The sequence below is a fragment of the Balaenoptera ricei genome, chromosome 12, assembly GCF_028023285.1.
Source record: "Balaenoptera ricei isolate mBalRic1 chromosome 12, mBalRic1.hap2, whole genome shotgun sequence".
Classification (NCBI taxonomy): domain Eukaryota; kingdom Metazoa; phylum Chordata; class Mammalia; order Artiodactyla; family Balaenopteridae; genus Balaenoptera; species Balaenoptera ricei.
In genome coordinates, this window is record NC_082650.1 from 60,067,399 (window position 1) to 60,094,702 (window position 27,304).

Consider the following 27,304-nt stretch of genomic DNA (forward strand, 5'->3'; position numbering starts at 1 on the left):
AACCAATCATCAGAGTTTATAAATTTTTCTTTTGTTTGTTATTTTATTTTATTTTATTTTAAAAAAATTTTATTTATTTATTTTTGGCTGCTTTGGGTCTTCGTTGCTGTGCATGGGCTCTCTCTGATTGCATTGAGCCGGGGCTACTCTTTGTTGTGGTGAGCGGGCTTCTCATTGCAGTGGCTTCTCTTGTTGCGGAGCATGGGCTCTAGGCGCATGGGCTTCAGTAGTTGTGGCTCGCAGGCTCTAGAGTGCAGGCTCAGTAGTTGTGGTGCACAGGGTTAGCTGCTCCACGGCATGTGGGATCTTCCCGGACCAGGGATCAAACCTGTGTCCTGCATTGGCAGGCGGATTCCCAACCACTACACCACCAGGGAGATCATAAAGTATTTGTCTTTCTCTGTCTGACTTATTTCACTTAGCATAATGCCCTCAAGTTCCATTCATGTTGTTGCAAATGGCAAGATTTCATTCTTCTTTATGGCTGAATTATATATATATATACACACACATATATGTATATATTATAATCTTTACATACAATAACGATTATATAATACATATATATATAATCACATTTGCTCTATCCATTCATCCATAAATCATGGACACTTAGGTTGCTTCCATGTCTTGGCTAATGTAAATAATGTTGCAATAAACATGAGGGTGCACATATTTTTTCAAGTTAGTGTTTTTTTCTTCAGATAGATACCCAGAAGTGGAGTTGGTGGATGATATGGTAGTTCTATTTTTAATTTTTGAAGAATCTCCATACTGTTTTCCATAGCGGCTGTACCAATTTACATTCCCACCTACAGAGCACAAGTGTTCTCTTTATCTTCTCTCCAACACTTGTTCTTTGTAGACTTTTTGATAATATTCAGACAGGTGTGAGGTAATATCTCATTGTCCTTTTGATTTGCATTTCCTGATGATTAGTGGTGTTGGGCCCCTTTTCTTATACCTGTTGGCCACCTGTATGTCTCCTTTGGAAAAATGTCTATTCACATCTTCTGCCCACTTTCTTTTTTTTTAAACTTCTATTTTTTTTTTTTAATAATTCTTTATTTTATTTATATATATTTTTGGCTGTGTTGGGTCTTCGTTTCTGTGCGAGGGCTTTCTCCAGTTGTGGCAAGCGGGGGCCACTCTTCATCGCAGTGCGCGGGCCTCTCACTATCGCGGCCTCTCTTGTTGCGGAGCACAGGCTCCAGACGCGCAGGCTCAGTAGTTGTGGCTCACGGGCCTAGTTGCTCCGTGGCATGTGGGATCTTCCCAGACCAGGGCTCGAACCCGTGTCCCCTGCATTGGCAGGCAGATTCTCAACCACTGCACCACCAGGGAAGCCCCTGCCTACTTTATAATTGTATTGTTTGGTTCTTTTGCTGTTAAGTTGTATGAGTACTTTATATATTTTGGATATTAACCCCTATCAGATATATGATTTGCAAATATTTTCTCCCATTGGGTAGGTTGCTTTTTTATTATTATTATTATTATTATTATTATTATTTTTTTATAATTATCAAGATAGTGTTTTTTTTTTATTAGAAGTACAAATATGCTTCTTTATTTTTTTTTTTTATAACTACCCTAACCCTAACGCGTACCCTAACCCTAACCCCTACCCTAACCCTAACACGTACCCTAATCCTAACCCGTACCCTAAACCGAGCCCTAACCCTAACACTAACCCTAACCCTAACCCTAACCCATACCATATGCCGTACCCGAACACCTCCCCGAACCCGTACCCTAAGCCGTACCCTAAGTCTAACCCTAAGCCTAACCCTAACCCTAGGCTACCCTTGACTGCTTCTGCCTCCAAAAGATTTCCTAAGCATGCTTTTTTATTTTGTTGATGGTTTTCTTCGCTGTGCGGACGCTTTTTAGTTTGATGTAGTCTCATTTGTTTATTTCTGGTAAAAATATCAGAAATCTTGATAGCTCTTTCATTGCAAAGACTGATGCCAAGGAGCTTACAGCCTGTTTTCTTCTAGGAGTTTTATGGTTTCAAGTTAGTGATTTTTCTTTCCTTTCCTATTATCACTGCCACACCCTAATTGGGGTCTCTCTGGCTTTTGTTTCTCACTTAACCAGGACCTGTGACTTACTGCTTTCAGAATGATCTTCCTAAAATTCCTCTTCCAACACTCAACTTAATAAAGATGTGTTAACCCCTCCTAAGTGCAGTCCCTCATGCTAGGTGTTACTCCTTCCTCTGTATTTCCTACTAGAGACCCTGGGCTAAAGGATTCTCCATTCTTCTCTCATCCAACCCAGAATATGGGCATCATGTCAGCTTCTTTACAGCACATGTCAGTTTTCTCTGAATATCTCTTATCCAAAGTCCTCTCCACTCCCACGGATACTATCTTAATCCATCCAGTTTTGCCTTAATTAATGCACTAATCTCCTAAATTGGCATCCATTCTTGTTTCCCTCTATCCACATTGCGTGCAGAGCAATATTTTAAAAATATAAATTTTAGTCTGCCATGGCCCATGTAAATTCCTTCAATGGCTTCCCATTACCTCCAGGATAAATCCAGCTTTCTTAACATGCATGCATTATTTTTCTTGGTCTGGCCTTGTCTAACCGGAAACGTTGAGAGTGGGTCCTTAGGTGTCATTATGAAGGACATCATTCTCACCTCCTCTTTGTGTCCCAGACCCAAACATTCTGGCTAAGAGAGAGATGGAGCATTGCCAGTCCAGAGCACATGCTTCCTTCTGTAAGGTCACACCCCAGCCTCGCAGAGAACTGTCATTTTTCTAAAGTAGTCTAGTTAAAGGTTACTATTTTGCTGAATTCCAAAAAAGGAACTGAGAGCAGGTTCTTTTCCTCTAACCAAATGGATTCTTTAAGAACTGCAACTCACCAATGCCAGAACAAACCCAGGCAAGCTTCAATGCTTCCTTCCAGCCTCCCTCGGACCACATGGGTAGGGAGGGATTTCCAGCCCGGAGAACAGTAGAGAGCTTTATTTCTTGTCTCTCTAGGTAGGGTACAGTGCTAGCTAGAGGTAAAGGAGAGAATTGGGTGTTGGAGTAGTATCACCCCAGGAATGATGAAAACACCTCTGAGGAGAGAAGGATCTGCGTTTCAGCCAGTGGGGGTTTCCTGTTACTTCATGCTGCCTGGAAGAAAATCATAGGGTAAGCCCCTCTTCTCATGCTAATTGGGTGTAGAACAGGTTCTTTTTAGGAGCAGCTGGGCTCTCACGACCTGGGCTGTGGGGGGCAGGAAAGTGTTAACTCAGCAGGCCTTTGTTGCTCAAATTCAGTCCTTTCGAAACAAAGGTGTGGCTTCAGGGCTGGCCCTTGACTAACTCCTGGGAGATAGCCTCTGAACCTTGGTGTATTCTGCCAGTTAAGAGTGTTTTGTGTGCCTGAGGTCTTGGGCCAGGCTACACCTGTTTGACCGGATAGACTTACCCTAAAAATATGGTTTATGTGTGGAGCAACAGGAACTCTCATTCACCACTGGTGGTACAGCCCATTGAGAAGTTAGTTTGGTGGTTTCTTACAAAACTAACCACACTCTTACCATGCGATCTAGTATGGTATTACCCAAATGAGTTGAAAAATTAATGTCCGTACAAAAACTTGCTGACGAATGTTTATTACTGCTAAATTAATAATTTCCAAAACTTGGAAGTAATCCAGATGTCTTTGAGTAGGTGAATGGATAAATATATGCGGTATATCCAGGCAATGGAATATTATTCAGTGCTAAAAAGAACTGAGCTATCAAGCCATGAAAAGACATGGAGGAACCTTAAATGCATATTACTATGTGAAAAAAGCTGAGCTGATAGGCCATACACTGTATGATTCCAACCTTATGATGTCTGGAAAAGGCAAACCTATGGAGACAGTATAATGATCAGGGGTTTCCAGGAGTTAGTGGGGAGGGAAGGATGAATAGGCTGAGTACAGAAAATATTTAGGGCAGTAAAACTACTCTGGTGGATACATGTTATTGCAAGTTTATCCCAACCCACAGAAGGTGCAACACCAAGAATAAACCCTAATATAAACTATGGTTTGTCAATGTAGGTTAATCAATTGTAGCAAATGTACCTACTCTGGTGGGTAATATTGATAATGGGGAGGCTATGCATGTGTAGGGGCAGGAGGTATATGGGGAATCTCTATACCTCCTGCTCGATATTGCTGTGAGCCTAAAACTGCTCTAAGAAGTAAAATATATTTTAAAAAACCAAATAAAACGTGACTTACAGTGAACGTCTGCTTTTGCTCTGGGCGTATGGGCAGAGTCTGAGTAGTTGAGAGCATTCATACAGCCCTGCATGCCTGCATGACCGGCGTCCAGTATAAACCCTGGACACCAAGACTCAGTTGAGTTGCTTTTTTTGGGGAACATTTTGTATGTGTTGTCAAATATCTTTGCTGGGAGAATTAAGTGTGTCCCTGTGCAATTCCACTGGGATGACACATTTGGAAGCCTGTGCCTGGTGTTTCCTGTACTTCACCCTAGGTACCTTTACCCTTTTCTTATCTTCCTCTGTATCTTTTCCCTGTAATAAATCATAACCGTGAGTATAACAGCTTTCTTGAGTCCTGTGAGTCCTTTCAGCAAATCATTCAGCCTGACAGTGGTCTTGGAACTCTTGACATAGCTGCCTATGCATACAAACTACCAAAGTGTATTTTTAAAAAGTAATCATGTACTTAGTTCAAACATCATCTTTTTACTTAAATTTAAATTTATTGCATTGTAAACAATTTTCATCATCTTTTATTAGTTTGATGCTTGGTTCATGGGCTCCACTCTAAGGCTGCCTTTGCTTCATATACAATCTCTTCCCCAGTCAGCAGTGGCTATTGTGGCAGTTTGTTTTCACTTGAAGCTGGAGGCACACCTCACCCCAGCTTTTAAAGGGAGAGAAAAGCAAAGCAAAACAAAGCAGTTCAGGAGACTCTTCTTAGAAAGGAGCAGCTTACACTGCAGACCCTTAGGTCTTCATGGGCTTGTGTAGTACCTCCCTCTTTCTTCATCCTACAAGTTATATGATGAACTCAGCTATAAGTAAATATCCCAAACTAGGGCACATCCCCAGTGTGGTTCCAGGTGTGACGAAGGTAACAATTTCTATCCTGCCCCAGTTTGGATGCTCTTTTTATATTGAGCTGGATCATTGACTTTTTTTTCTCTGTCCCCCACTGATCAGGTCTTCAGTCATCTATATTAAATGATCACCTCTCTACACCAGATCTGTGATGTCAATTCCGGAGAATGAACAGCCTTTGCATTAGCAGTTGCTTCATCAGTTGTATTTCTTCCTGACAACATGCCATTGAAATGCCTGCTGTGGCTGACTGCTTTTCTAGGAGTGAGGATTTTATACCTGTGCAGTGCTCTCTGCTCCCTGCCTTGTCTCCCTGTGGTCTGTCTATACCTACTCTGCTCCAGGGCAGTGCCATGGGAAGCCCTTTGCATCTCATGCTCCATTTCTGGGAGGAGGGAGTAGACAGAACTGGACTGAAACAGGCTCCTCTACTGCACAGAATGTATGGAGTTTATGATACCTTGTGGCATCTCAGGGGTTTATTGGTTAACCGTTTCATACCCATTTTAAGAGTAGGTGATGATTATGCCAAACATGGACTGTCTGCATTTTCCTAGTTCAAGTTTATCAAAATAAATTAAATACCTTTTTTTTTATTACAGGATGATAATATGGTTTTCCTCTTTTGATTTATTAATACATTTTCTACTATTGAACTATCCTTGCATTTTTGAAATTAACTTTGCTAGGTCATTCTTTTTTTAAAAAAAAAACATTTCTTTTTTATTTATTTATTTTTTGGCTGTGTTGGATCTTCGTTGCTACACGCGGGCTTTCTCCAGTTGCGACGAGCGGTGGCTTCTCTTGTTGCAGAGCACGAGCTCTAGGCGCGCGGGCTTCAGCAGTTGTGGCTCACGGGCTCTACAGTGCAGTCTCAGTAGTTGTGGCGCACAGGCTTAGTTGCTCAGCGGCACGTGGGATCTTCCCGGACCAGGGCTCGAACCCATGTCCCCTGCATTGGCAGGCGGACGCTTAACCACTGCGCCACCAGGGAAGCCCCTAGGTCATTCTTTAACGTTTAAAAATATTCAAACTAAATGGGCTCATCTTTTACTTAGGAGTTTTGTGTCAGTTCTTTTAAGGGCAGTTGGTTTGAAGTTTGTATTCTCCTTGTTAGAATGGATGCTAACTTCATGTAAGGGAGAGAAACAGTTTCTTTCTATATCTATGTTCTGGACCAGTTTATATAACATAGAAGAAATTTGTTCCTGGAAAGTTTGAAATAATTCATCTGTAAAACCATCTGCGTCCTGCACATTTTTGAGGAGTAGTTCTGTGACAACTTTATTTTTTACATGAAAATTGATTTATTTAGATTTTCTACCTCGTCAAGGGCCAATTTTGGTAATTTATATTTTCTTAGACTACTGTTCATTTCTTTCTGATTTTATTATTATAGAAATGTGCAAAGTATTTTCTTGGAGTTCTTTTAATATCCTTTCTGTTCTCTTTTTCATTTCTGTCTTTGTGTATAGGGTACTTCTGGCAGCATAATTGCTTTTTGTATGATTGTTAGAAGTCAAGTCATTTTTAGATAAATTCTTTAGATAAAGTCCTATACATACAGTGTTATGAATTGGAGCTCTGGTCCTAATCATGCTATAAAAATACCAATGTTAATCATAAAGTAAATGCAAGGAAATTATAAAATATAGTTAATTAGAAGCAAATATTTATAAATTCATAAAACAAATATTTACAATAAAATATATATTGCAAATATCCCATTTTGAGGATTTTTCTCTGTGGAATTTCTTTAAATGAATTCAGAAAGTTTGGATTGAGATTGTTTTTCTTTGTTTCTTGAAAGGTTCCTTGAAGCAAATACAGATGCTCTTCATTGATCAAGGTAAGATCTTCTGCCTTGAGAATTCCACTGTGCAGGGTTTTTGAATGGTAAATTCTGGAAGGTAGGGCTATTTTCATGATAATTCTATATGACTGATCCTAGGGTACAAGGAGGAGTAGAGATGAATCTGGACAGAGAGGCAGAGAGCAGTTCATGATGTGTCCTATATGTTATGTACCATCTACAAAATTTTGGGCTAGATCCTTGTAAACAATGGAGAGTCATTGAAGAGTTTTAACCATTTGTGTAGTGTGATCATATTGCATTTTATAAATATAACTCTGCCAATATGAGGCATGGATTAGAAGAAAGAAAGCATGAAGGCAGAGAGACCAGTTAAGAAGTCAGGGAAATGACTTAGGAGACAGAAGAGATAGATTCAAACAATATTTAAAAGGTGAAATGGCAAGTCTTAGAGACCAATTAAATGTGAAGGGTGGGGTAAAGGAAGACATTTAGATTGGTTTCCAGATCACTCATGGCCAGAATGATTGGGTGAATGACGGTATCATTTGTTAAGGTAATTTGGAAAAGGAACAGGTGTTAGTGGGAAGGTGATAAATTGCTTTGCACATATTGAATGTTCAATGAATGTTCTATGGAACATTCAAGAAGAGCTGTGTGTGGGAGCCAGCTGTGTATACTAGTCTAAAATTCAGTAGAGAGGTTTGAGCTGGATCATGAATTCTGGCACGATTAGAATACACTAACCAAAAGCATGAGATGAGTTTGCCTAGAGACTGTTTTGTGGAAGAATGAAGAGGGCCAGGACCAAACCCTGGGAAATACCACAGTTTAAAAACCATTATATTTATTTATTTATTTTAAAATATTTATTTACTTATTTATTTACTTTTGGCTGTGTGGGTCTTCGTTGCTGCACGCAGGCTTTCTCTAGCTGCAGCGAGTGGGGGCTACTCTTTGTTGTGGTGCATGGGCTTCTCATTGCAGTGGCTTCTCTTTGTTGCAGAGTATGAGCTCTAGGCACATGGGCTTCAGTAGTTGCGGCACACGGGCTCAGTAGTTGTGGCGCACGGGCTTAGTTGCTCTGTGGCATGTGGGATCTTCCCGGACCAGGGATGGAACCCGTGTCCCCTGCATTGGCAGGTGGATTTTTAACCACTGCACCATGAGGGAAGTCCCAAAACCATTACATTTAAATAAAGTGTTTTCATCACGCCCTCCCAAAATTCGGTCCTCTCTTCTGATGAATATGTTTTCAAGCGCTTAGGCTCAAACCTTCAGGTCATATTCCTTCCTCTCCTTCTGAGTCTATTCTTTTCAAGTGTCTCCTCTCTGACCCTTACTCTCCATTCTCCCTGCCCCTTCCCTAGACCCCTAATGTCACCCACCTGGCACGAGCCCTCCAGCCTCAGATAAGGCTCTCTTATCTGAGATCATCGGGGCCAATGGCTTTCAATGTTATTTTTAAGTCTGTTTAAGCAGGGAATTGTAAAAATAATGACACTCAGATACCTTATGAACATATAAATGTACACTCACTCATCTTTCGATGTAGCTGTAACATTTTCCTGACTGTTGATCCATTTATGGCTATTCTTTATTGTCCTCTTAAAAGCTACATCCATAGTGAATAATAATAGTAATAATAATAATAATAATAATAATAATAATAATAATAGTAACAACAGCCCTTCTTTAACACTTTCAATGTAGCAGATACTCTTGTATGCACTTCAAAAAATTTAAACTCTATTAATCCTTACTGCAGACTCTGAGGTAGGTACTATTAGTAACCTGATTTTACAGATAAGAAAACTGAGGCACATAAAGGCTAGGTAAGTCTCATAGACAGCAAATAATAGAAATGGAATTGGATTTAATAAGTTTAGCTCTATAGGCTCTTACTTGCTGCGCTACACTCTGAAAGTGCAAAACTCTTACAAAGTAACTTGACAATGGACTCTTTCTAGATGTTCATTTTCCCCCCCTATCTTTTACCTGTCTCACCCACCCTTAATCTTACAGCATTTATTACACTCTTATTTAGTCTTTCCCAAAGCAGGTAGTTTCGTTTTTACAGAAACTACCACCCTCTTTCCTTTTGCACTCATAATTAACTTTGTCTTAAAATATTTAAATTATGTAATTGCAACTAAAGTTCATACACAACTTTGGGAACAAATATCATGACTCTTGATCAGCAAGCAACTCATCTGGAAAGAGGAAGAACACAAGGGCGTGTTTGGATATGTCTTCCTGGTCTCCGCATCCAGTGATTTGAGACACAGCATTGAGAGCAGAGATTAATGAGGCATTTCAGTTATGAGGGGGTCAGTTAAGAGAACTTCTGCTTTCTCTCAATTTCCAGTGTCTTGCTATTCTGATCCATTCTGCCCAGGACTTTCAGAGTGGGTCATTTTCCTAAATGATTAAGTCACTCACCTGATCGAAAACATGCAGCCGTTTCTCCATTGCCACAGAACAAAGTCTTGAGTCCAACAGAAAACCTAAATTCTCAGCATAAAGTCTTCCGTGATTTATCCCAGACTGATCTCGGGTGGCCTGGGCCTGCAGTGGCTTGAAGCAGGGTTTCAGTTCCCGGCCAGTGATTGAGGTCTGGTCGTGGCGGTGAGAGCACCGAATCCCAGCCACTAGACCAGTGGTCAGTGACAAAGCCCTGGCCCTACAGCTTTGCAGAAAAAGAATTCCCACAAAGACGGAAAGTAGTGAAACAAGTAAAGTATTTATTAGGAGAAAAAAAAAAGAGTACAGTACGTGTGGATGGACACACGGGTGGGCTCAGAGAGAGAGTCGCTCCCTTGAGGCAGTTTGAATCACTGTTATGGGGCATTTCTTCCAGGTTTCCTTTGACCAATTATTTTGATTTGCCTGATTCAAAGTCCGTATTTGGTGGATCTCAGGATCGTCCCACGTGTGCGGGCACATCTCTTTGCCAAGATGGATTCTACCGAAGAGGCCTATGGGTAGTGAACATCAGTTGGCCTCATTCCCTTTTTGACCTCCAAGGAGCCTTTCTGCTCATGTGTAGTCAGGTTTCCTGACTTTGAGAATGAGGAATATGTGGTCTCTTATCTTCTATCTGGGCAGGGCCCAGCCTCCTCTCTCAATTGTCTTATTGTTCCTGGCTCGGAATATCGGTCTCCAGGGAACGAACTCAAACCTTTGCCCTGAGGGCCCATCTATCTCCTGCCTCAAAGCCACCTCTCTAAATACATTTTTCCTCTCCATGCTCCAGGAATATTAATCTGTACTGAGTTTGAGTTTTGCAAACCCATAATCAACTTTATTAATAATTCCCCTAGGCAGCATGTAGGCTTCTTGTTAAGTCCTCTGCCCCCTCTCTTTATTCTAGAAACTGCAACAGCTACAAGGGGTATAGGAAAGGGAAGGAGAAAGGCAGAAACAGAGTACACAGGATCGGTTGTATGAGCTCTCCAAGGCCCTGTGGCAGATTTTCCTGATATGGCTATGGCAATATTTCTGCTTCAGACATGTTCTTAAGAACGTTGCCATTCTTCCCTCCAAGAGGTGGGGTCTCTGTTTTCTCCCTGTGATTTGGGACAGGAACTTGTAACCACTTCTGCAATGTAATGCTATATAACTTCCAAAGCTGGGGTATAGAAAGGATATAGTCTACATATGGCTCTCTCCCTTAGGATGCTTGTCCTTTGAACTCTGCCACCATATTGTGATGAACTCAAACTAGCTTTTTAGCCTAGAGACCATATGCAGAAGCCCAAGTGGAGAGGAACTCCAGGCCCCAGCTGACAGCCAGTATTAACTGCACGACATGTGAGTGAATGAGCCTCCAGATGATTTCAGCCCTCAGCTTTGCAGTCTTCCAGCTGGGGCCCAGAAAGTATAGAACAGAGGCAAGCCGACCCCACTCTACTCTGTCCAAAACCTGATCCACAGAATCTGTGAGCATAATAAATTGTTGTTTTTCTCCACCAACTTTTGGAGTAATTTGTTATGCAGTCATAGTAAGTGAAACAGGCCCTTTGTACAAATAAGTAGATAAATAGGGGTCCTCGTCCCATAATTTTGAGTTAGAAATGGTTGGAGAAGCCCCTCCCTCTGAGGACTACTTGCTCAATGTTTTTATCCCCAAGTCCTACTGCCCTTTACTACCGGCTTCCACCGGAGTATGAAGTGGAACTGGGGGCCTGGACTTGTAGTCTCAGCCAACAGCCCCTCACCCCAGGGGCCTCCTGTGCCTCCCCCCACCATCTTCCCTGTGCTCCGATTTTGTCAGATGGCTGCCAGCACAGTATCGCTGGATGATTCTTTCTTCCTTCTGTGAATTCCTTAAGCTCCTGCTTAACGTTGACTGTGTTGGTTAATGCCAACCTCAGTTATCTTAGGCCATTAGAAGCAGTGAAATTAGAGTGTATGTGCTCCCCAGAAAATCACTTCTGCTTTAGAACTTCTTCACATACCAATCTGTGTTCAATAACAATATTTTCACAACATTGATCAAAAGGGGGCCAAATGATCACAGTATGCTGTGGGTAAAAAAAGGGTTGGCGATATTTTGCTACTCTTGGCAACTCTCTCCTATCACTAGTCCCCCAAAACTCTTCCTGCCTCTTTTTCCCCTGCAGGCTCTTCTTCATGTACTTGCCTTTGCCTGGAAATCCCTGGAATTTTACCTATCTTTTTTAGCTCAGTTCAACACACCAACTCCTTTAAGTAGCCATGCTTGGTGGCATCTTATCCAACATTATGCTCCTTCAGAATTTTGTTTATAATGCTTTTAAATCCTCTTCTTGTGATTAACATATCTGTACATATGGATTATGTCCTTGGCTAGGGAGTGAGGTCTTTGTTAGTGTTTATGTCCTCTGCACTTAGCAGAATACCTTTCACATAAGAGATCCACAACACAAGTTTGTTGACTTAAATTTCTGAGTTAAATTTCTAAATGACAAGGAATGGTGAAATATTATAATAAGGTTATAATAGTATAATAAGGTTTATATGATATGTATTTATTATATATGATTGTAAGCTTCAGAAATTTAAAACTGATTGGAGTCTTTGAGTCTGGTGTGTATGTGTATGTGTGTGAATAGATACATATGTAAGTATAAAAATATATATATATATATTTACATGCAATGTAAATTAGTGTCTCATTTCCTTCACATTTCTATAAATTATTGTTCCCACTATTTGGGCTTAACTTTGTATTTAATTTCAGAAAAGTCTTCAAGGGACTTACCTGGGAGAACCAAGGAATTTTAATGATGGCAAGTTATCACACACACCTAGTGTTTAATCTGGATAGTTGGTAGAAGTGTACCCTAATTATTTGGTTCTGATTAAGAATTAATAAACCCTTACAGCAGCTGAATGTGAAAATTTGAACATGGAAAGTGATAAAAAATATGACAAGAGGGAGCAAGAAAAAAATGTTAACTTTTAAAAATATTTATTTATTTATTTTTGGCTGCATTGGGTCTTCATTGCTGCGCGCAGGCTTTCTCTAGTTGCGGCGAGTGGGGGCTACTTTTCGCTGCGGTGCATGGGCGTCTCATTGCAATGGCTTCTCTTGTTGCGGAGCACAGGCTCTAGGTGTGCAGGCTTCAGTAGTTGTGGCTCGCGGGCTCTAGAGCGCAGGCTCAGTAGTCGTGGTGCATGGGCTTAGCTGCTTCGAGGCATGTGGGATCTTCCCAGACCAGGGATCGAACTCATGTCCCCTTTATTGGCAGGTGGATTCTTAACCACTGTGCCACCAAGGAAGCCCAATGTTAATGTTTTAACATAGCTTTTACTTTAAGTTAAAAAGTGTTATTAGCATATTTCTATTTCAAAATATTTGCTAGAATGAATAGCTTCTACTTTGGAAGTGAGATAAACTACATAAAATAATTGTTTAGAAAAAGTACACATGAATGAATTGTTCCTTACTAACAATATGATATACATCTTCCATTCAAAGATATTAATATCAATCCTTTCTTTATGCAAAACTTTTTCCAGCTACAGCATTTCAATTAACATACCCATCTATTTCCATATGAACAGGGATCTGTGCTAATTTTACACTAATTTCTAAGATGAATAATTGAGATATTGGATGCAACGCCTCAAAAAACTGAATCTTGTTTGGTGCTTGAAGTAACAAGTCCTGAGCCGTGAGTTAATCAAGAAAACTATAGATAGGTCTTCATTAACATACCAAGAATCAGCCCACCAATAACGAAATCACTGAACATGCACATTTAATGGTGCAAAATTCAATCACATTTAACTCAGCCTGAAAATATCAGTATCTTAATAATTCCTTGTGTTTATATAGATGAGAAACTTTCCTGTGGAGAGAGCAAAGTTCTTTTGCATATCTTGATTAACCACATTTAAGAGCAAGTGCCATTATCCGCACTTGACAAAATATCAAAAAGGTGAAGTAACTTAGCCAAGGTCACACTGACAGAGAGAGATCTAAATCAGCTCTAGACATCTTGGCTGCAATTAACACTCTCCTGAATCCAGAAATAAACAACACAAAATATATTTCTATACTTGCATGCTTCCAAGATATTATAAGGTCTCAAATGGTACTGTCACCCACCTGTGCCTCCCTCCCAGTGTTATATGCAATGAGTGAGGAAGTGTGGAAAGCAAAGGAGGCACCTGCCAGCAGTTTTGGAGCCTTGATTCTGGAAAAGGATGTAAATGGAAACCAGAGACACATCTATGTACCCAACTATTTTGAGCTGTGGCTTGGTCATAAACATTCTATAGTATGGTTCAAGGGTGCTGTAACGTGATCCTTTGTGACCATGGAATCAGGCACAAAGCACCCAGTCATAATATGGACCCCTTTAAAAACGCTAGAGGATGAAGGTTGCCATGTATGTGGTGCTGAGGAGCCCCAGATGCTGGTCAGTCATGGAATAAGGGGTAGAGGAAGTCTGAAAGGGAGGTGAAATTGGCAGAGTTGTCCTAGGCTCTTGGTATGTCCCCAGTCCTTCCTCAGATGTAATTTTGCGGCCTGGTTGGTACTTGTGTCTGGATCGAGAAATAGTTAAAAAAAAAAAAAAAAAGAGAGAGAGAAGGAAAGAAAAGAAAAACTCAGATTAGAAGTTAGGGTTGATACTAGATCTGGATTGGAAAATAAAAGGTACATCTGTCCTCATTCCTCTGTCCTGTGGCACTGGAAGTGAAACTCATTTGTCACCCTGGACTAGATGCTCTTTAGAAATCCTTCTAGTTATATCATTTTCGTATCCTGCTTAAGTAAAGAGCTTTTGAAAATTACAGAGCAAAAAATTTTTTTCCCAAATGCTCTAGTCTGTTAATTACCCTCTCTGAATGCGTGAAAGTGTGATTGTTTTCTTAAAGGTATAACTTAAGGCAGCTATAGCACTACAAGGTCATCTCAAGAGGAACAGGTAAAAGAGCAAGATGTCCTCTGTTTAGATACGTCAATATCTAAAAAAAAAGCTCACAGAGAATGTCAACTGACTGATTCAACACATTTCCAGAAGATGAAGGTATATTAGAATCCTGAAGAAAACAAGGCAGAGAAAACTTTGCTCATTAATCAGCAATTACTGCTAGCTAGTCAATATCACAGGTTTGATAAAGTGCCAGAGCCCACTGATGGTATGAGAACATTAAGTCTTTGGTCACAAAGTCACAGCAAGACCTCGTTTAGATTTACTTTGGAGCTGTCTGGGCTTGGAGCTGTTGCTGTGAATAACAAATCTGATATTTTTCTTATGCCCCCATTTCTGTGCTGCACTTGCACTTGGTGAAAACAAAAGCAGGCCAGAGCAGAATAGCAGCTAGAGATTGGCATTACTGGTTGAGAACTTTGACACGTACAAAGCTAAACTCATCCAGCTCATGTAGTCTTGGCACATGCCAGAATTCGATCTCCAAAACTCTGCTAATACTGGCTGTCGGCTTCCTCGATTACCTTGAAAGATGGGCCAGCTACAGTCTTCTGAGACTAAAGGGATACCCACTTGGGCTATCACCTCATAGATTTTTCTCTTGCACCGGCCTTTTCAGTAAAATGAAAATAGAATCTAGATTACCTCCCCCTATTCCCAAGGAAATTTAAAACCATCTAAAGGAGTGACACACACATTTAACAAGATTCTATCCACTTACTACCTTATTCAAGACTTCAGTTGAAGTTGAGATATTGCTCTGTAATATTGGTGCTTGGTCATGCTAAATCATCATAGGTCAGATACAATATTCGCAAGTGAAATGGCCTAAAGCTTTCTATTCAAAGTGTAGTTCAAGGCTTTGTAGCATCCATATAGCCTGGGGATTGTTACAAGTTCAGAACTCAAGCTCCACCCAAAATCAGAATCTGTATTTTAACGTGATACCCAGGAGACTCAGATTCACATTAAAGTACTGGCACATACGACTTTTACTATTTTTACGACAAATGGTATTTGTCAGGCGTTCCTTGTGAAAGAATGCCTACTTAGATTCCTACTTGAAGTCAGAAGCACAGACAGAATTGGAATAGAATAAACCACCAAACACAATTTGTATGTAAGGTCCAACTCTCTGTCTAAATGAACATAAATTCTTATTAGTGGGAGAATAAATAGTGATATTGTCCTTACCAAAAAATGGCCCCTCCCGTCTTCAAAATATGACCTTCACAGAAAGTAGCTTAAAACCCCACTCTTCTGAATTTCAAATACTTGTGTTGTTTCCCTAAAGAGGTACTTTTCAGTGACTGCATTCAGCTTGCTTCCTAGCTGCACTAAAGGCTATGGAAAAATATTCATTACTAGGGAAATAGGACATACAAATATGAAATTAGCTCAAGACCTCTCATCCTATAAAATAGTCCAACACTATATGAATAGCAATCTACTTAGTAAATAAAGTGCTCGGTTCCATAACTGATTGATCCTGGCTGACCATTGTTAAATCTTGTCTGGCCTGTCTCCAAGACGTTTGTGTTGTCCTGGCAGCCGCAGGTGTTCTCAGGGGGCAGGAGACCAAGAGGAGGGAGGAAGGGGGAACGCTGCCAGCAGCCCATCCTGGATTCTCACCCTCTTCTTTTAGTGACTTGCTTTGTGAGTCATTTAACTTGGAGGAAAGACCCCCTACTCTAAAGCAATCAGATCTGTCACCATTAAAGGCTGAAATGATAAGCAAGAAAAAAAATAGCAGAAAGATAGTGTATAATAGGAACTTTATCCTTGGTAACATTTTGAGGAACCCATTAAAGAAGAAAGTCAATTTCTCCTCAAAACTTGGAAAACTTCTACCAATTTATAACCAGAAGAAAGAGAGAGAGAAAAAAAGAAAGCTACTTTTAAATTTATTTTCTATGTTTCTTTGACATAGAGGAATTTTTCCCAATAATAAGGCACTGAGGATTCTAACCAAGAAATCTCAAACAGTTATAGTATCACAAAGGATGATACTTACAGATACACTTTTAGGGTGCTTCTTGCCAGATGATGTTTGTCTGCTCACACACCATCCAGAAGAGATAATGCTGGATGAAGGAAATAGGTCGTCAATGGGTACTGGGTTTGGGGGAAGCTTTATAATAAAGGTTCACCAATTATTGTAAAGATTTCATTTTAAATTATGCATAATAAATTATTCTTGGTTCATTTGTATTTACTATATAGGTGATATTATTATTATTTTTAAAATAAATTTATTTATTTTATTTATTTATTTTTGGCTGCATTGGGTCTTTGTTGCAGTGCACGGGCTTCTCATTGTGGTGGATTCTCTTGTTGCGGAGCATGGGCTCCTGGTGTGCAGGCTTCAGTAGTTGTGGCACATGGGCTCAGTAGTTGTGGCTCACAGGCTCTAGAGTGCAGGCTCAGTAGTTGTGGTGCACGGGCTTAGCTGCTCTGCGGCATGTGGGATATTCCCGGACCAGGGCTTGGACCCGTGTCTCCTGCGTTGGCAGGCAGTTTCTTAACCACTGTGCCACCAGGGAAGTCCCTGTGATATTATTTATATTAACTTGATGGGGAAAATAGTTATGGCTCAATAACAAAAAGAGGATATACTTCTTTAATGGATATACGTAACCTAGAAAAGCATATTTTCATAATTTTCTTTTAAATAAATACATAGATTATATTACAGTGGGGTCAGGATATTCACACTTGTGCCAAAGCACAAATAAATGAATGAATACTGAGTGTTTATCTGGATAATCCAGTCCCCTCAAATCTTCCACTGAGGACAAAATAGTTGTAAGGGATTAAAGACTTTACATTATATGGAACATTACTACTGAAACTCTCAGTCACATATCACTTTTGCTTTACCTGTATGGACAGAGAATCTTTGCTTTTCTTCTGTCGATTACCATGCCACTCTGTGAATAGACCATAGGGATCTGCCTAATGCAGACACACAGGAGCTCTTTTAAAAGCATCTCCACTTAAAAAAGGAAAAGTAGGAAGGAGAGGGATTGTAGCCTCAACTGGGTTTAGTGGAGGTCCTGACCGCAAGCTTCATTTTCACAGCTGTGTGTTCCATCCATAGTAGAACCACAGGTGTGAAGGTACTTCAGGAAGAGATCTATTCTGTCTACTGTCTCCAGGTGGTATTTCTCCTATATTATTCTTGACCAGTGAGAATCATTTATCCATGCTAAAATTTTAAGTAAATGATTCAAGCTGCAGAAGAAAGAACAGGACAATCAGTATGAGTTAGATAAGTTATTTTAAAAATATATTTTAAAAATATTTTAAAAAATATTTCAAGATATCCCTTCAAGACCTGTGTAGATTGTCTAAAGTTTTATCTGGTTAGTTTAAACCATCTTACTGGTTTGTAATTAGTATTCACTTATCAAAGATATTAGAAGTTGTAAGTTAGGAGACCTATATTCAAGTCTTGGCTTTGCCAGCAACTTACCATAAGTCTTTGGGTAAATTACTCACATTTTCTGGGCTTTTCTCACCTCTGGTGACAATGGGAAGGATTAGACTAGAATGAACTTGAAGGTTCTGTTCTGACATTTTGTACTGGAAAGACTCAATTTCTGATCTTCAACACCTTGTAATAAATATTAATAATATTCATACACTGCATACTACTTTATAGCTCACAGATTACTTTCAAATATATGATTTCTTTTAAATCTCTCCAGTGCCTGTGAGTTAGGCACATTTCATAGACCTGAGAACAAGCTCAGAGAAGTTGTAACTTATCCAAGATCACAGAGTTACTTACATAGCAGAGCTAGATAGACAGGTCTTCCTACTCCCAAGTTGAATTTTCTTTCTATTGTATTCAGCTCTTTCAAGGTTATGGTAATATAGAAGCACGATTAGTTTAGTTTTTGTTAAATAATAACATGAAAACGTGGTATCATTAAAAAACAAAAAACAAAAAACAAAAACCCCAAAGCCTCTGGATTTAAAGTCAGAGAACTAAGTTTCATGGACAGTTCTGACACTTTGATTTGGGGAAGTCACCTAACCTCTCTGAGCCCCAGTTTCCTCATCTGTAAAAAACGAGGTTTGGACTACATGACTTTTGGGCTTACTTCTGGCTTAAAATTCTTATTTTCTTCTTAACGGCTACGACTATTTCTAGACTAATTTTGTGATAGATTAATATTAAAGTGAAACTCTTTTCTAGACTGTAAGAGGTTTTAAAAAGTACACTGATAGACCACTTTCACTACCTATTATTCATGCTCTTTGGCCACCTGCAAATTAAAAACCTTGGGCTAATATTACTGACTGAATGCCATTTTCCAACAAACTAGTTAAGATTTCACAGAGGGGTAAATTATTTTGGCTGAGTTATGTAGGAAATGTATGGAGTTGCATTTTCTGAGAGGTCTTGACAGAAGAACTTATTTGGGAACCAACGGCAGAAAACCTAAGGGAGCTCACTATGAAGACATTTGGGGTCCTCTTGGCAGCGTATTGAATGACATCTCTGCCTCCCTGGTATAGTATCTTATTGCCATACTTACTCATTGCCCTGAAAGTTTATAACTGGTAGAAATTTCTTTTTAAGATGAAGAAAAGGGACTTCCCTGGTGGCGCAGTGGTTAAGAATCCACCTGCCAATGCAGGGGACACGGGTTTGAGCCCTGGTCCGGGAAGATCCCACATGCCTCGGAGCGACTAAGCCGGTGCGCCACAACTACTGAGTCTGCGCTCTAGAGCCCGCGAGTCACAACTACTGAGCACGTGTGCCAGAACTACTGAAGCCCGAGCGCCTAGAGCCTGTGCTCCGCAACAAGAGAAGCCACTGTGATGAGAAGCCTGCGAACCACAACAAAGAGTAGCTCCCGCTCGCTGCAACTAGAGAAAGCCTGCACTCAGCAACGAAGACCCAATGCAGCCAAAAAGTAAATAAAATAAATAAATAAATAAAAAGATGAAGCAAAATCACTTGAAAATAGCGGAGGGTATGACGGTGAGTGTTTCAAGAGTTAGAGACAAGAGTTTTGAACCTGCTGCTTCTTTGCCCGCCTCCCCATCTGAGCAGAACATTGTAACTTTTGAAGCTAACATAGAATGGATCATAAGCAACTTGCTGAGCTGGTGACTTTATGCACAATTAAGCTTTGTTGGGACTTTCTTTATTTGTAATAGCGCTGTTACGGCGTGGGATGCTATTCAGCTCTAAACAACATTCCATTTAATAACGAGGCATTAGTTCACCCATTAAATCAGTGCCATCATGAACTGATAAGTATCACCCTTTTCCTTGGCCTCACTTGGCTCTTCTGCCCAGCAAACAAAGCACGGCAATGGCATGGCCCTTGAGATGAGAAGGATGGAGGGAGGATAGATTGAACAATGATGATCAAAATTCCATCTACTCACAGAAATGGAACTTTGCCGTGGTCTTTTCCTTTCCTTAAATATAACCTTATATACGTTCCAAGCAGCACTTCAAGTGCCTTTAAAAACAACAGCACCAACTACTACATCTCTTACACACCAAAAAAAAAAAAAAAAAAAAAGGAAATGTATGGAAAGGAATGCAAAAGATGTGCACTGACAAATATGAGTAAGAATGTTCATAGCAGTATCACTTGTAATAATCAAAACTAAAAACAGCTCAATGTCCATCAGGAGTAGAATAGATAAATAACTTAACGGTATATTTGTACAACAGAAACTCGAGAAACTACCACTACACTCAACAGTGTGAATAACTCTCACAAACCTAATTTTGAGAGAAAGAAACCAGATTCAAAAGAGTGTACAGATAGTGTATGAATCCATCTACATAAAGGCAGAAGTTAGCAAAACGAATCTCTGGTATTAGAAGTCAGGATAATGGTTACCTTTGAGGAGGAGTAAAGGGTAGAGATTTAGAAGAGCAAGGAGAGGCTTCTGAGTGCTAGTAATTAGTTTTTTTAATCTGAGTGATGAATACATGTGTATGTTCACTTTTCATTGAACTCTGCATTATATTTTGTGTCTTTTTCTAAAGACATTTTTTACTTCAATGAAAAGTTTATTTAGAAATTATATGAGAAATGAGAAACTGTTTTAGTAAGACTGAGTGAGTGCTCTATGGACATCAGCTCAATTAAGTCTAGCTGGCAACCATAAACAGTCAGTTTCATTTACTTACAATTAATTTATTATTTGTAATCCATTCTTTATTTTAGAATAAATCGAGATTTACAGAAAAGTTGCAAAGATGATACAGAGAGTTCCCTTATATCACTCATCCATTTTCCTTTTATTGTTAATATTTTATGTTACAATAGTACCTTTGTTACAACTAAGAAACCAGCACTGGTACATCACTATTAACTAAATTCCACTCTTTATTCTAGTAGAACTAGATTTCCCACTAATGTTCTTTTCATGTTCCAGGATCCCATTCGAAATACCATGTTACATTTAGTGGTCCTGTCTCCTAAGGGAGAGGGCTCTGGTCTGTGACAATTTCTCAGTTTTTCTTCTTTTTTTGTTTTCATTAACTTGGCATTTAGTTCAGGCTTTTTATAGGATACCTGGGCTTTCTGCTGTTTTCTCAAGGTTAGACAGGGTTTACAGGTTTTGAGGAAGACTATCACAGAGATGAAGTACCCTTTTCATCTCACCACATCAAGGCACATGCTATCAACTTGGCTTATCACTAATCGTGTTAACTTCCATCTGGCCAAGGAAGTGTTTCCCAGCTTTCTCCACAATGAAGCTATTTTCCCCTCCTTTCCATATTCTTTGCAAGCAAGTCACCAAGTGCTGGCCACACTCAAGGAGAGTTGAGGGTGGAATGGGGATTAAGCTTCAATTCTGTTAAAAATTTTCCATTTTTATATACAATTTATACTGCACATCATGTATTAGCTCAGTTCATGTATTAATTTATAAATAAATATCATTATTTTGCCTCTTTAGGAGCAATTAGATAGCAAGTAATGTGTAGGTCAACCTTTCTTCATTATTAAATGTTTTCCATCTTAATGGAAACCTTGCAATATGCAAGATAAATATGCAAACTAAAAAAAGGGTAATATTGTATCTACTCAAAATACATTAAAATGATTAAGGGAGACCGTGAGAGCATCTTCTTCAACAGAGGTAATGATCACGGCCTTCGGAATGTTGGGAGGGAGATGAGCCTGCAGGAAGGACTTCTATCTGGGACAGAAGAGGTTTGCAAACTTGATGAATTATGCCTTTAGAGCGCCTATAACTTTCGTTCCACTTTTCCTCTGAGAACCTTAACATCAGTAATCCCTGTGCATCCCCTGACCCAACAACTCTAGACTGGAGAAGTCCTAGCAGGCCGATAAGAGGAAGAGATTATTTCCACAGTACATCTGCAACCGCTGCCTTCTGGGGAGTAACGGGCAATTTGTAGGGTACGACTCCGGCAGGGAAGGCGGTAGGAAGCTCCTCCCCTCGGCCTAGGAGGGGCGGTCCAGACGCCGCCGTGGCCCCGCCCCGTCCCTGGCCCCGCCCCTCCGCGCAGCCTGCGCTTCTTCCTTCCGGGTCGTGCTCGGCCGGGCGTGCCGTTGCGCCGCTGCGCGGAGCCTGGCAGTCGCCCCCGCGCACCGGCCTCCCCGCGCCGGCTGGTCGCTGGTGGAGCCTACGGCGCGCGCCTCTACCGGACCCTGCAGGGTACGGCCCTTCCTTTACTTCTCCCTCCTGCGGGTCTCCGTCTTCCTCTTTCGGTGCTGGGGCTGGGCTGGGCCCGGGCGGAGCCGCGCTTCGGGGAGCCCGGGCGCCCGGCAGAGGTTCCCTCCCCGGCCTTACTGGCCCCGCCGCCCGCCTGCGCTTGCGGGGCTTGCTGGTGACCCTGCAAACAGCTTACTTGCTTCGGGCGCTGCTTCTCTGCTCGACTGTCTGCCGGGCGTGAGGCGTCGCCCAGTGCGCGCGGCGCAGGGTTGTTTACACCGCGGGGTTGGCGGGTAGTGCTGACCCTGCAGCCCCGAGTTGGCCACCTGCCCGCCTGTGTACTTGCTGGCTCCTGCGCGTGCTTCCTTGATTTCTTTTTGGCACCCGATGGTTTTTACCTAACCAGGCCCATGTCTTAATTCAGGACTGCCACGAGATACCCGGCAGCAGCTCTGTTCCTATGTTTTAGGGATATCCTTAGACTACAGTGTGATGATGAACATCCACTTGGCCTCCTTGTCAGCATGTTTGCAGTGGGAGTGGTTTTGGATTTCTTTGATGGTTTCCCGAATGCTCGTTGCCACAAAGCCTCGCTTGCAGTCACAAATTAAAATATACAAATAACTAGAAAGTCAAGATGCTATAAACCTGTGGTCAGGTAGTTGCGTTGGCAAGGATGCTGTGTCTGGCTTTATGCCCCGGAGGACTCACGGCAGGTGTGGGGATCTTGCCTGCTTTGGTCTGTTAGAGGACACAAGCTGCTTTTACTGCTTCTTGGTATTCTTAAGTTCAGAATATAAGTACATTTTTTCCCCCTTAAAGCTCACTTCATTGCTTCTGTTGTCCTATATTACATATTGTACCTGTTGGTTGAGTAGAGAGAGATTTTCCAGAGACATCAGTGCTTCTCTAGCCCTTTATTAGATACTAAGTTTTTTGGGGAAAGGGACATGTCCTTATTTTTCTAGTGACAGTATGCATCACCCCGTAGTAGGTGTTCTACTCGTTCATTGAATTGGATCCTTCGTTCCACACTTCCTTTCTGAGTACCATATCTTTTCTTTTCTTTCTCTCTCTTTCTCTCTTTTTTTCTTTTTACTACTGTCCCAAATTTTGGCTTTTCTGAGTCCTGCATTTTCATACTCTTCCTTTCTGTTATGGACTTGAAAATCAGAGAGGTCAGCTCTATGTAAGATGGTTAATTCCTTTTTACTAGCGCCGCGATCCAGTAATGCAATTACAGTCCTCTGTACAGTGACATCGTAAAATGTTGCTGTTTATCTTTTACTTCTAAATATGGCCAGTTAACAAAAACCGCCCTTTCTTTCTTTACTGGGTTAGTCTCATTGCCTCATCCTCTTAAATTTTGCTGTGATCAACATAATCGGTTTTAACTTCATGGATCTAACTCTGATATCCTCTGAAGAAAGACCTTTTGCCACGTGAATTGTATGTAAGTGTCCTCCTCTGTTTTCTTCTAGTACTTTTAATGGTCTTATTCTTTTTTTTTTTTTAAATTTTATTTATTTATTTATTTATTTATTTATGGCTGTGTTGGGTCTTTGTTTCTGTGCGAGGGCTTTCTCTAGTTGTGGCAAGTGGGGGCCACTCTTCATCGCGGTGCGCGGGCCTCTCACTATCGCGGCCTCTCTTCTTGCGGAGCACAGGCTCCAGATGCACAGGCTCCAGACGCGCAGGCTCAGTAGTTGTGGCTCACGGGCCTAGTTGCTCCACGGCATGTGGGATCTTCCCAGACCAGGGCTCGAACCCGTGTCCCCTGCACTGGCAGGCAGATTCTCAACCACTGTGCCACCAGGGAAGCCCAATGGTCTTATTCTTCATATTGAAATCTTTAACCTACCTCAATTATATTTTAGTATAAGGATGGAATTAAGGCCCTTTTTTTCCTCTCTCGTAGTTGTTAGTCATTGTCCCCGTCATCATTTGTTGAATTCTGTTTTTCCCTACTGATGGCAAGTACTGTATTTATCTGAGGTCCTAATTGTTGTATATTCTTGGGACTTTTTCTAAATTAATGTTTAGCAGTCTCTGGCTTCCTGTACTGATACCATGCTGGTCTTATTACTTTAGCTTTATAATGTGTTTTAGTGTCTAGTGATTCAAACAGTACCTAAATATTTTTGGAATGGACACATTTAGTGAGGGTAAGTTGATTTCCTTTTTTACCCCTTCCTCCCTACTTCACCCCCTCCTTAAAGTTTCTTGCCTCTTGTTGAAATTATTTTTTAGCTTGCCTTTCTCATGGTCAGTTGAGTCATTAACCATTGTTAAATAAATCCCTTCTCTTGCTAACTCACAGCTCGCCATGTTAGAGTTGCTCCTCAGAGATGTACCTAGAAAAGCAGCGTGATTCAAATCTGCATGTCTTTTGACTTTGCATTGTGTACTAGTAAGTGGAGTGTGTCTCTCCTCATCAGCTGTGACTCGGGATGTTCTGTACCTGGTTTCAGTAGCTCTAAGGGATAAATGCCTATAGAAGTGATCCCTGGGACTGCACCATGCCCATTTGTATTTTACTATCCCAGTTGAACATCTTAAACGTAATGAATTTTCAAGTGTTGCTATAATAGATACTTAGAAATGTTATTAGATCATAAAATAAATGTATACGTTCTTTAAAAAAAAGTCAAGTAATACAGAAATAGCCAAAGGGGAAAGTAAAAGTGTGGTATGCCCATCTATCTGGTAACCCCATTTCCCAGAGATCATCACTGTTTAATCACTTGTTCTCTTTCCTTCCAGACATTAAAAATACATGTGTATAAGCCTATGTGTGTTTCATAACTGGCAGTATACTACATATAATTTTCATTAACTGCCAGTTAGTAATAATTGATGAACATCTTTCTGTGTCAGTGCATATAACGTTATCTTTTTAAAGTATTTTGATATTTCATTGTAGGGATAACCCAAAATTTATTTAACCAATCCTCTGGTGATATTTAGGCTATTCCAAATTTATTTCTGTTAGAAACAAAGCCTCAGGGATTACTTTTGTGTGCACGTATTTGCACATTTACTTAGTTCCTTAGTGTGAATGCTTAGACATGGAATTGCTGGGTCAAAGGCTATATACGTTTTAAAATTATGATAGATTGTTCCATATTTCTCTTCAAAAGGTTGTCATAAGAGTAAATTTATACAATTTCTGAGAATGCTGTCTGCTGTTGCTGTATCATTGCCAGGAATTGTCAAGGCTGAGTTTTACCCTACTTGCAAGCTCATAGTTTCATGGTTGCTGGTAGAAGACATGAGATCCTGGGTCAGAGACAAAGCACAGCAATAACAGTAGCCAGAGGATCATCATTGTTTTGTGCCATTTCCTTGAACCCTAATTTCCACAGGGTGATGTGATGAGGGTCAGATGATTCTAGCACATGCAGTAGATTGCATTACAAGAGAGGAACCCTGAGCTTAGGGAACCTGACTCGTTCATAATAGGCTGCAAGTAAACCTGCCTAACCTTTGCCCTAGAGAGAGACATTATCTTTATTATGCTGGATAGTAAAAAAAAAAACAAAACCTTCCCTCTACTCCAGAGGGAGACCTCTCTTTATCTGCCAACAATGTTTGCTGTATAAATACCCTTGAAAGGATAATTTGGAACAGAGATTATCAGTGACCCTGCTTATAGGCTATGCAGAAATGTGAGAGACCTGTGAAGAATTTTCCTGAAAAACAAATCACTGCTAAAATGATATCATTTTTTACATTTTAGTAATTTTATGGATGAAAAGTAGTATTTTTACTGTTTTAATTTTGCATTTTTCTGCTTATTGATGGAGTTGAATATCTGTAAATGTTTTGTTACTTACCTGTTCATATTCTTTGCTTACTTTTCTGTTGAAGTGTTCCTCTTTTCCTTACTGATTTGTAATAGCTCTTTACATGCCATGCTATCAATGACCTGGTACACCATTTGCTAGTATTTTTTTATAGTTTATTCTTTAAATGCTGTTTCTGGGAGCTTTTGCCATGTAGCAATCTTTAATATGTATGTTGTCAGTTCTGTGTTCTCTTCCTTTATGGCCTCCTGAGTTTCCATTCCAAGGTTTTTAAAATACTCTTTGTACATATTCTCTTATTGGATATTTTGTATTATATGTTTAGATTTTTAAAAAATGGTTGCTTTGATAATATAGTTGACCAGTGAATAACATAGATTTGAATTGCATTTGCTAGTATGACGTGGATTTTTTTCAATAGTAAATGCTCAGTACTACACAGTCCACTGTTGGTTGAATCTGCAGATGCAAAACTGAGGATAAGGAGAAACTGTGTATATGCAGGGCCAACTATAAGTTATACATGGATTTTCAACTGCACAGAGGTCCCATGCGCCTAACCCCTGCGTTGTTCAAGGATCAACTGTATTCTAAATTTACTTTTCTAAATGTATGGACATTTTCCCAAAACACTTTTGATAAGCTGTCCTTTCCCTGTTTTTGATTTGACACATTCATTGTACTATATCCTTATTTACTGTTTTCTCAAAACTGACAAATCAGTAAGCAAAATATATTAGTCTCTTACTGTGACTGTGAATTTGGTTGTATTCATCCTTAAAGATGTTTGTTGTTAGTGGATTTTAATCTTATAAAATATAAATTTTTTTTGTTCTGTTTAATGATTTCTGATATTACTGTTGCCATCTCTGTCAGTTTTGTGTATACTGGATAGATCTTTATTGCCCATATGTTTCTTTCAGTTATTCTACATCATTTTGCTTTACTTGCCTCTCTTATAAATGTAAAACATCATCTAGCTAGACTTTCATTTTTCCTTAAAACCTTCCCCCCTCCCAACTTGAAAGTTTGTCTTTATTTATTATTTATTTTGCTTTGTTAGAAAACTTTTTTAAAAAGATAATTATAGATTCACAAGCACTTAAAAGAAATTATACAGGAAGATCTTGTGTATATACTTCACCCAGTTTCTTCCTGTGGTAACATCTTGCATAACTATAGCACAATAGTACATGCAGGAAATTGACATTGACACAATCTGCACACTTTACTCAGATTTCATCAGTTTTATCACTACAGGCACTTGTGTGTGTATGTGTGTTCTCTGACATTTTATGTAGATCTTGTCATCACCACCATAGTCAAAATACAGAATCACTCCATTACAAGGATCGCTTGCAAAAGGGCTTACTTCTTAATAGGAAAATTTAACCTATTCATATTTACTTTTTTTCTCCTTTGCAAGTTTGGAAATTCTAAAACCATGTAGAATTGACTTTCTGTTGCCCTCACACCTCCATTTAATAAAGTGAGA

General features: G+C 40.0%; 1 protein-coding gene across 1 annotated transcript in view; it reads left to right on the top strand.

Moving 5' to 3' along the window:
• The first annotated feature begins 21,887 nt into the window (after positions 1-21,887).
• FBXL4 (F-box and leucine rich repeat protein 4) overlaps positions 21,888-27,304 on the top strand; it is a 70,291-nt gene continuing 64,874 nt past the window's right edge. The window contains exon 1 of the mRNA XM_059942033.1: positions 21,888-22,006. The gene's annotated coding sequence lies outside the window, so the exon portion shown is untranslated. The remainder of the gene's footprint in view (positions 22,007-27,304) is intronic.